Raw genomic sequence first — 11378 nt, 5'->3', positions numbered from 1 at the left:
AACTCCCTGACCTGTTGGAGATGGAGATGAGGTTGAGTGAGGAAAGAGTCTTCGCAAGATCTCAGGGGGCAGAAGCCATGGAAACCCGTTCCTGACCTGATTTTTCCAGCCACTAGATGGCGCTGCACCTGGATCCAGAGGAAGCCACGTTTTGGGGACCCCATTAAGCCTATACCCATGGCACTAGGAATTTGTGTGAGCAATAAAGTGCCGTGTGATTTGTAACTGCTTGTATTTGTGGCGTAATTCATCAGGCAGTCTTAATCCTCCGTAATAAAGAGGGAATATGCAAATTGACCATCACACTGTCACAAAAGATGGCGGCGCCCACAGCAGAGGCAGGGTTTCTGTAACACAAGATGGCTACACCCACAGCAGAAGCCAAGTTCCCTTAACAACCTTAATGAGCAATCAGCAGGGACCTGTGGCTGTGCTGCCCACCCCGTGGGGCTTGACAGGGGACCTTAGCCTGTGCCCCCCACCATGGCACCAGGCCGGGGACCTGAGGGTGTGCCAGGGGACCTGAGGCTGTACCCCCCGCCCAGGAGGGCTTGAAAGGGGTGAAGCCAGCCAGGTCTGGATCTTGCCCAATGGGGGTGGGGCTGTCCTGGTTAGGGTCTTGTGCAATTTGCTTCTTTCTTTTTAAAAAAATATATACTTTATTGATTTCAGAGAGGAAGGGAGAGGGGAAAAGAGATACAAACATCAATGATAAGACAGAATCATTGATTGGCTGCCTTTTGCATGTCTCCTACTGGAGATCAAGCCCGCAACACAGGCATATTCCCTTGACCAGAACTGAACCTGGGACCCTTCAGTCTGCAGGCTGATGCTCTTGCCACTGAGCTAAACCAGCTAGGGTCTCGCACAATTTCAAGACCCATGAGGGTGGGCGGGGAATTGACTCTGGGTCCCAGGGTGCACCCCAGACTCTGACAGGAGGAAGATTTTCATATACACTTTACTAACTTTCTTGTTATCTCTGACATTTCTATTATAGAGAAATGGCAAATAGCAATATTAAAATATTTCCTCTATCCCTGACTGGTTTGGCTCAGTGGAAAGAGCGTCAGCCTTCAGACTGAAGGGTCCTGGGTTCGATTCCGGTCAAGGGCATGTACCTTGGTTGGGGGTACATCCCCAAGAGGGGGGTGTGCAGGAGGCAGCTGATTGATGTTTCTTCTCATCGATGTTTCTAACTCTCTATCCCTCTCCCTTCCTCTCTGTAAAAAAAATCAATATAATATTTTTTTAAAAAATATTTCCTCTAATTAATTCCCTTTTAATGTGCACAAATTTCCGGCCCTGGGTTACTAGTTATATTAATATAAGGTCAGATGATGTTGCCTAGCTTACCTACAGTAGTCTCTTCACTAACAACTACTTAATGGCTGAACACCTGCTAGGTTAAGTTTATATGAAGGGACACCTTGGCTAACACCTCATATACTTTACTCAGAAACCAAGCAACTGCGCAGGCCTTGTGCAGGCACTGTGCTGAAAAGGCCCCTTACCTACAGAAGTTTCTGAGCCAGTCAGAAGGGGTTAATGTGCCCTGGGCAGCAGCCAGGGAGCAGGAGGGATTCTGTCAGGGTGACTCGATGGGGCAGGCGCTGGAGGAGAAGTGACCCCATTGTGGAAGCTGTGCATTGGAGTGTTGACACGTGAAACGACCTGCTGTCTTGTCAGCTAAGTGATCTGTGACTGAGTTCCAGGCTCCCGTGTGACCGCGTCTCCCCTATCCGTCTAGAAATACTATTCAGCCTTGGAAAGAGGGAAGTTCTGACCCATGCTACAACATGGATCAACCAAGAGGAATCATGCAGAGTTAAATAAGCCAGGCACAGAAGCAAAAATGCCATAGGATTCCACATAGATGACGTTCCTGGAGTAATCAAAGTCAGAGGCAGAAAGTGGAACGATGGTGGCTAGGGCCCTGGCGAGGGGGAGTGAGAGTTTAAATAAGCACAGAGTTGCTCTATGAAAGATGGAAAGTTCTGGAGATGGACAGTGATGAAGGCTGCAACAATGTGAATGCCCTCAATGCCACTGTGCTGCACAATTAAAGATGGTTAAATCATCGGATTCCATTATGAATATCTGACCGCAACTCCCACTGAGCCAATGACATGGAAAGACATCCCAATGCGAAGGAGACGTCCCTTGTGAACACACCTCCAGGCACAGAGGCCTCACATTTGACAGAACAATGTCCTGGGGACCCCATCCCAGATTCAGCTGTCTGCCTCTTGAAAGCCAGTACTCAAGGGACAGGGTGTGATGGAGGAAAGCAGGTTTATTCAAGAGCCAGCAGCTTGAGGAGATGGGGGACTCTCACCACAAAGATCATCTTTACTTTTTTGTTTTTCAATCTTCAACCCAGGACATGTTTCCATTGATTCTAGAGGGAAAAAAAGAGAGAAACATCAATCAGCCACCGCCCATATGCGCCCCAGCCAGGGATGGGAACTGCCACCCAGGTATGTACCTGGCCTGGGAATCAGACCACAACCTTAGATGCACATGATCAGGCTCCAAGAAGCTGAGCCACCAAGAATGTACATTTGCACAATTTGACAAAAAGTAGGCATAGTTTTGAGTCATGCACAGCAGCAGCTATTGCTGTGTTTGTTGTGATTGTTTTACGGGGCAATCGAAGGGAAATAAGGTCAGTGCCTCTGGCTAAAGAGTTGGCATTGCATGTTTTAGGAATTTTTGCAGCCACACCAGTTGAAAATCATTGCTTGAAGCCAGCAGGCTGCTTATCCACAGCTACATGTGAATTTGCAGGTAATACTTTTTTTAAAATATGTTTTTATTTATATTAGAGAGGAAGGGAGAGGGAGATAGAAACATCAATGATGAGAGAGAATCATTGATCGGCTGCCTCCTGCGCGGCCCATACTGGGGATCTAGCTCACAAACCAGCATGTGTCCTGACTGAGAATCAAACAATGACTTCCTGGTTCATGGGTCGAAGCCATAGGAACTACTTGTTAGCATGCTAGTTTGGAAATGAAAGGGGGTGGGGGGCTGACATGGCCCCATCCCTACTCACCACCCTCATCCTGAGCTTGAAGGCTGAGCAGTCTGGCCTATCTGGATTCAAACCTGACTTTCCTAACCGCCTCAGAAAGAGACAGAGGATTCATGTGGGTTCAAAGGAGCTGTGCTTTACAAATGTTTTCTTTTAGGAAAACAACGCTTACAAGTAGTTCCTATCTTTTATGTCACCCCTCAGGTCATCTGTGGCGGCAGCAGTAGGCCTTCTTTCGGTAGCAGTAGCCAACTTGCTTACTGGGATACCAGCACTGGCTGGAGTCGCAGTAGCCCCCCTGTCTGACGCATTCGTCATTGCTCTCCCAGGTGATAAAAGATGAGAAACTGCCAGCACCTGTGAGAAAACAAAAAAGACAGGTCTAGTTTGCAGCCGATGTGACTGCAGGAGACTTGGTGACAGGACAAATGGCCCTTTGCAAAGCACTCCCAGGACCTTCGCCCCCACTGACCTCTGGGGCTGCTCATGCAACGGCCTGTGCCCTCCGTCTTAGGTCTATGCCAGCTGCCAAAGGTGTGTGTCCTCTATCTGAGGTCTATGCCCTCTGTATGAGGTCTGCGCCCTCTATCTGAGGTCTGTCTCCTCCGTATGAGGTCTGTGCCCTCTGCCTGAGGTTGGTGCTCACTGAGGACAAACCAAAGCTGAGGATGAGCAGCAGGGCTGTGAGTGGGGTTTCCTTGTGCCCAGAGAGCTGTGCAGAGCACTCAGTTTTCCCCAATTAAGGTTCCTCCACTTCACATTGTCACCAGAACACACGTGCTCTGTTCCACAAATACTCGCATCTGTTTAAGAAATAATCCAAACTGAGCTCTGCCCTGGAGCCCTGAGCTGGCGCCTCCACTGCTCTATTCCCCGGAACCCCCACCCCTGAGGTTGGAAGATGGAACGTTCTGGAGATGGACAGTGATGAAGGCTGCAACAATGTGAATGCCCTCAATGCCACTGTGCTGCACATTTAACGACGGTTAAATCAGCGGATTCCATTACGTCTATCTGACCGCTACTGACTCTGAGTCAATGACATGGAAAGACATCCTGATGCAAAGAAGACATCCTTTGTGAACACAACACCAGGCACAGATGCTTCAACATTCGACAGAACAATGTCCAGGGGACACCAACCCAGGTTCAGCAGCCTGCTGCTCCAAAGCCAGTATTCAAGGAACAGGGTGTGATGGAGCAAAGCAGGGTTATTCAAGAGCCAGCAGCTTGAGAAGATGGGGGACTCTCACCACAAAGATCATCTTTACTTCTTTGTTTTTCAATCCTCACCCCAGGACATGTTTCCATTAGAGAGAGAGAGAAATAGAGAGAGAGAGAGAGAAACATTCATCAGCCATCTCCCATATGCACCCCAACCAGGGATGGGAACTGCACCCAGGTATGTGCTCTGCCTGGGAATCAGAACACAACCTTAGGTGCACAGGGCCAGGACACAATGACCATCATAGCAGGTGAGGGCAGCAGGGGTGTGCGAGCGGGAAGAGGAAGGCAGACCAGGGAAAGCATAGGGTGCTGGGTGCTAGTCAGCACCATCTGCTTTGGTAACCACCTGGGACCCGGTCCAGGAGGCTCTGGCTTTCCTCTCCCTGCCATGGGAAAGCTACGCACTCCTATGGACAGTGCCATATATATTTGCCCAATTTGACAACAAATAGGCATTGTTTTGATTCATGCACAGCAGGCAGCTATTGCTGTGTTGGTTGTTGTGATTGTTTTACTGGACAATCAAAGGGAAATGAGGTCAGTGCTCCTGGCTAAAGAGTCAGCATTGCATATTTTAGGAATTTGTGCAGCCACACCAGTTGAAAATCATTGCTTGAAGCCAGCAGGCTATTTATCCACAGCTACATGTGAATTTGCAGGTCATTCTTTTTTTAAAAAATATATTTTTATTTATATCAGAGAGGAAGGGAGAGGGAAAGATAGAAACATCAATGATGAGAAAGAATCATTGATCGGCTGCCTCCTGCAGGGCTGCTCCTGGGGATCGAGACCACCAACCGGGCATGTACCCTGACCCGGAATCAAACAGTGACTTCCTGGTTCATGGGTTGAAGCCACAGGAACTACATATAAGCATGTTGCTTTGGTAATGAAATGAGGAGGTGGTGATGTGTCCCTAGCCCTGCTGACCACCCTCGTCCTGAGCTTGCAGGCTGAGTAGCCTGGCCTGTGTCCCTTCTAACCTGGCTTTCCTGACCTCCTCAGAATGGAGACACAGGGTTCATGTGAGTCCGAAGGAGCCTCCTTTAAAAAAGGGTTTTCTTCTAGGAAAAACACGCTTACAAGAGTTTCCATCCTCCTCAGACTACTACAAAAAATTCAAGAGGAAGGAACACTTCCAAGCTCATTCTATGAAGCCAGCATCACCCTAATACCAAAACCAGGTAAAGACAACACAATGAAAGAGAATTACAGGCCAATATCCCTCATGAACATAGATGCCAAAATCCTCAACAAAATCTTAGCAAATCGGATCCAGCAGTACATCAGAAAGATCATACACCATGACCAAGTAGGATTTATCCCAGGGATGCAAGGATGGTACAATATCCGCAAATCAATAAACGTGATACATCACATAAACAAATTGAAAGAAAAAAACCACATGGTCATATCAATTGATGCAGAAAAAGCATTTGACAAAATTCAACACCCATTTTTGATAAAAACTCTCAGCAAGGTGGGAGTAGAAGGATCATACCTCAACATAATAAAAGCCATAATATGACAGGCCCACAGCCAACATCATACTCAATGGACAAAAACTAACACCATTTCCCCTAAGAACAGGAACAAGACAGGGATGCCCCCTCTCACCACTCCTGTTCAACATAGTACTGGAAGTGTTAGCCATTGCAATTCGGCAAAAAGAAGAAATAAAAGGCATCCAAATTGGAAAAGAGGAAGTAAAACTGTCCTTATTTGCAGACGACATGATATTATACATACAAAACCCTCGAGATTCCATCAAAAAGCTACTAGACTTAATACATGAATTTGGCAATGTAGCAGGATACAAAATTAACCCCAAGAAATCTGAGGCATTTCTATACACCAATAGTGAACTTTCAGAAAGAGAGATTATAAAAACAATCCCGTTTACCATTGCACCAAAAAAATTAAGCTACCTAGGAATAAACTTAACTAAAGAGGTAAAAGACCTCTACTCAGAAAACTACAGGACGTTGAAAAAAGATATAGAGGAAGACATAAACAGATGGAAGAACATACCGTGTTCATGGATTGGTAGAATCAACATCATTAAAATGTCCATACTACCCAAAGCAATCTATAAATTCAACGCACTTCCCATTAAAATACCAACGGCATACTTCACAGATCTAGAACGAACTCTCCAAAAATTCATCTGGAATAAAAAAAGACCCCGAATAGCTGCAGCAATCCTGAAAAAGAACGAAGTAGGTGGGATCTCAATACCAGATATCAAGATGTATTACAAAGCCACTGTTCTCAAAACTGCCTGGTACTGGCACAAGAATAGGCATATAGATCAATGGAATAGAATAGAGACCCCAGAAATCGGCCCGAACCAATATGCTCAATTAATATTTGACAAAGGAGGCAAGAACATACAATGGAGCCAAGATAGTCTCTTCAATAAATGGTGCTGGGAAAATTGGACAGATATATGCAAGAAAATGAAACTAGACCACCAACTTACACCATACACAAAAATAAACTCAAAATGGATAAAGGACTTAAATGTACGACGGGAAACCATAAAAATTCTAGAAGAATCCAAAGGCAACAAAATCTCAGACATATGCCGGAGCAACTTGTTCACTGATACAGCTCCTAGGGCACTTGAAACTAAAGAAAAAATGAACAAATGGGACTACATCAAAATAAAAAGCTTCTGCACAGCAAAAGAAACCATCAACAAAACAACGAGAAAACCCACTGTGTGGGAAAACATATTTGCCAATGTCATATCTGATAAGGGCCTAATCTCCAAAATTTATAGGGAACTCATACAACTTAACAAAAGGAAGCTAAACAATCCAATCAAAAAATGGGCAAAGGACCTAAATAGACACCTTTCAAAAGAGGGCATTCAGAAAGCCAAGAGACATATGAAAACATGCTCAAAGTCACTAATCATCCGAGAGATGCAAATCAAAACAGCAATGAGGTACCATCTCACACCTGTCAGACTGGCTATCATCAACAAATCAACAAACGACAAGTGCTGGAGAGGATGTGGAGAAAAAGGAACACTTGTGCACTGCTGGTGGGAATGCAGACTGGTGCAGCCACTCTGGAAGACAGTATGGAGTTTCCTTAAAAAACTGAAAATGGAACTCCCATTTGACCCTGTGATCCCACTTCTAGGAATATATCCCAAGAAACCAGAAACACCAATCAGAAAGGATATATGCACCCCTATGTTCATAGCAGCACAATTCACCATAGCTAAGATCTGGAAACAGCCTAAGTGCCCATCAGTAGATGAATGGATTAGAAAACTGTGGTACATCTACACGATGGAATACTATGCTGCTCTAAAAAGGAAGGAACTCTTACCATTTGCAACGTCATGGATGGAACTGGAGAGCATTATGCTAAGTGAAATAAGCCAGTCAATAAAGGAAAAATACCACATGATCTCACTCATTCATGGACAATAGAGACCATTATAAACTTTTGAACAATAATAGATACAGAGGCAGAGCTGCCTCAAACAGATTGTCAAACTGCAGCGGGAAGGCCGGGGAGGGTTGGGGGGCAGGCTGTAGGGGGGTAAGAGATCAACTAAAGGACTTGTATGCATGCATATAAGCATAACCAATGGACATAAGACACTGGGTGATAGGGGAGGCTAGGGGACTGTCTAGGGCGGGGGGATAAAATGGATACATATGTAATACCCTTTGTAATACTTTAAGCAATAAAAAATAAATAAATAAATAAAGAGTTTCCAATGGCTTTGTCTCCCCCGAGGCTCCAGGTCAAATGCAGCACCCGACATTCTCCCTATAGCATCTTGCAATCTCCTGAGTGTGTTATGACATCAGGAGAGGTAGTTACCCACCGCCCACACACCCGGCTAACTGTAGCCGCACCAGCAGGGCTCTAAGTGGCGTTTCCTTCTGCCCAGAGAGCTGTACAGAGCACCCAGTTTGTCCCCAAATAAGGTTCCTCCGCTTCACACAGTCACCAGAACACACGTGCTCTGTTCCACAAATACTCGTGTCTGTTTAAGAAATAATCCACACTGAGCAGGTTCCAACCTCAAACATTAAAACCTCTGAATGAGGAAACTTTCCTACCCACTTTCCAGATGGGCACCCTGAGGCATAACTGGAGTAAAGCCGTCATATCTGTCTGACAAAATGAGGGCCTGGACAGGGCACAGTGTCTGCAGCTGTCCTCACAGCTCCCTTCACCTGGTCTCCAGCCCTGGGCACAGTGCCCGAGGGTCCCCAGCTCACCTGGGCCCACCTGGGCGAAGAGCAGGCAGAGAGGCAGCAGCAGGATGTGGAAGAGCCTCATGCTGGCTGCCAGGCTGGGCGAGGGCAGGAGGAGGAGGAGGAGGCTTGCAGGCACAGCCACAGGCTTCCAGAGGCCTCAGCGCCTCCCTATTTATAGGGGAGAGAGTTGTGCAACCTCAGGGACTGATCTGCGGGGCGTGTCGAAATCAGGGAAATTCTCACAAACAGCCCCTCCCGTGGTTCACCTGGGTCTGCGAGTCAGGTGGACGCACTCATTGTCCAGCTGAGGGGGGGGCAGCTCTGGCCTGGAGCTCTGAGGTGGCACCTCCTCTATGCCCACAATCCCTGCCAGGCTGGGAGTTCTGATGGGGTTCTGGAGAAGTTCTGGAGAAGGGGCTCATGCCCAGGCCCCTGGGTGGGAATGGCACAGAGGGTCGTGACAAGGGGCCTTGGACAGCAGCGACCAGCAAGCCAGGTGCCAGCAAGCCGGCCTCGGAGTCCCCTCCTCCCGGGAACAGCCAAGCAGCTGTTTCATGGAACCCGTGGAAGCAGTTTCACCAGGAAGGCTGCTCTCTCACCCTCGCTTCTGCCAGGAACTTTCTCCTCCATTGGCCAACACCAGCCTTTCTTTCTTTTTTTCTGTTTAAAAAATATGTTGTTATTGATTTCAGAGAGGCAGGGAGAGGGGGACAGAGATAGAAACATCCATGATGAGAATCATTGATGAGCTGCCTCCTGTACATTCCACACGGGGTATTTAGCCTAAAATTCAGGCATGTGCACTGCCCGGGAATTAAACCTCAACGTCCTGGTTCATGGGTCAACGCTCAACCACTGAGCAACACCGGCTGGCCCACATGCTGCTTGTTGCCTGCATGTCACACAGACACCTGTAGAGTAGGTGGAATTGTTGTGTGTCTGTCCCCATGAGGTCAATCTCGCCAATGGCACTTACATTCTAGGAGGCAAGGGGCCCTCCGATTTGTCTGAGGTGAATCAGAAAGACACAGACACTAACATCTGTGGAATTCACGGGGGCCCAGGTGGTGGCAATATTGCGGCAGGGAGGCATGTCCCCTTCCTGGCTCAGCCCAGAGGACAGCCAGGTCCCTGATGGTGGGAGACCTGGAGGCCACATGGAGGCAGAGAGGCTTCTCAATTCCCCAGAGATATGGCCTCCACATGACTACCACCTCCCCAACCCCACATGGGCTCCCCACAAACGCACACATGAAGGCACAGGCCTGTGGTGAGGGGGCCACGGACAGCCACCCCCTCCGCTCCTGCTCACCAGATCCCCACAGGGAGGGTCTCTACACATCCAATGGGCATCTTGGGATGAAGTGGCCAATGAAGGAGGAGCCAGTGATACTCAGAGGATCCCAAGGCACTGGCACCTTAAAGAATACGCTTTCCAGCAACTCAAACTGTGTCTGGCTGTTTAAGAGCAACGTGGGCATGTTGGTTACAATAGAGAAGCTCCCCGTGAACACCCTCTGCCCTGTGTCCGGCAGCTCCTCTGTCTCACTCTGTGTGACCTGGTGGGTTGATTGATGACACCTGGTTGTTGACCTCACTCAGCAGCAAAGGGAACCCTGTGCAGCACCTCCTGGCCTCATCTCTCCTGGGGGCCAGGCCTTGTTACCTCCCAGGCCACCTGCAGGTTTTGGCTCTCAGGGCTGACCACCCGTCACAGTGCAGCCCAGCCCACACTGGGCTCTGGAACGTGGCTGAGTGAGTCAGAGGAACAAATCCGAGAGCACTAGGCTCCCGGGGAGTCTCTCTGATAAGGGAAAGCCCACACCACACCCAGGGACCCGCCAATAGAGAGGTGCCTATTGAGGGTTGGTTTCTGCCTGGACTGGACTGCACCCTGACTTCCCCTCATCCCCCCAATATCTGGCTGTGAGTCTCCAAACCAGTGCTCCAGTCTTTCTCCCTTCCTTGGGCCCTGGGTCTCTGAGACGTGAATCTGCCCTGGTCCCCAAAGCCATGCAAATGGAAGTCAGACAAGTTGTTTCAACCTCAGAGATGTCACCATAGCCCATTCATGGACCTTCTTCAGGGGGCAGAGAAACCAGAGACGCGCCCTGCAGCCAAGGAGAGAGCATGGGGTCACTGCCTAACTCCACTCGCTCTGGGGGCGCCCCCGCCAGCATCCAGAAACCTCCTCCACTAGACCCTGGGGTTACAGGGTCCTCCAATCACCACCCATCATTCTCTTTTGTTTCCATAGCAACGCCTCTCACTGAATGCCCGCCTGCTTGCTCCCAGGCCTCACCTGGCAGCACCTGCATCACCAACTCCCAAACTGAGAGCTGATGTCTAACTGGACAGGAGTGAGGCTGCTCCTGACATGGAAACAGAGCAACCACGCCTCAGCTGGCCCTGTCCTAAGACTTCTGCCCAAAGGCTCCCAAAATGTTGAGCTGCTTACAGGACCCATGGGGAGTGAGCATATCTCTACCAGTGATGGCGAACCTTTTGAGCTCGGCGTGTCATCATTTTGAAAAACCCTAACTAGGTGCCGTGTCACATATAGAAATTTTTTGATATTTGCAACCATAGTAAAATAAAGATTTATATTTTGGATATTAATTTTATATATTTAAATGTCATTTAACAAAGAAAAATCAACCGAAAAATGAGTTCTCGTGTCACCTCTGACACGCGTGTCAAAGGTTCCCCATCACTGTTCTAGCCCATGTCTCCCCTCAGAGGAACATCATGGGCCCAGATAAGGCATTGCCACTCGGCCAACCAGGGACTTTAAAATGTTTGATTTGTTCTGTGAAGTTTTTGAAAGAAACTTCCTGGTCAAAGGGGGCGATGAGGAAGGAGTGAAGATAGAGAATGTACAA

The sequence above is a fragment of the Myotis daubentonii genome, chromosome 2 (genome assembly GCF_963259705.1).
Source record: "Myotis daubentonii chromosome 2, mMyoDau2.1, whole genome shotgun sequence".
NCBI lineage: Eukaryota > Metazoa > Chordata > Mammalia > Chiroptera > Vespertilionidae > Myotis > Myotis daubentonii.
This window is presented reverse-complemented; position numbering follows the sequence as displayed.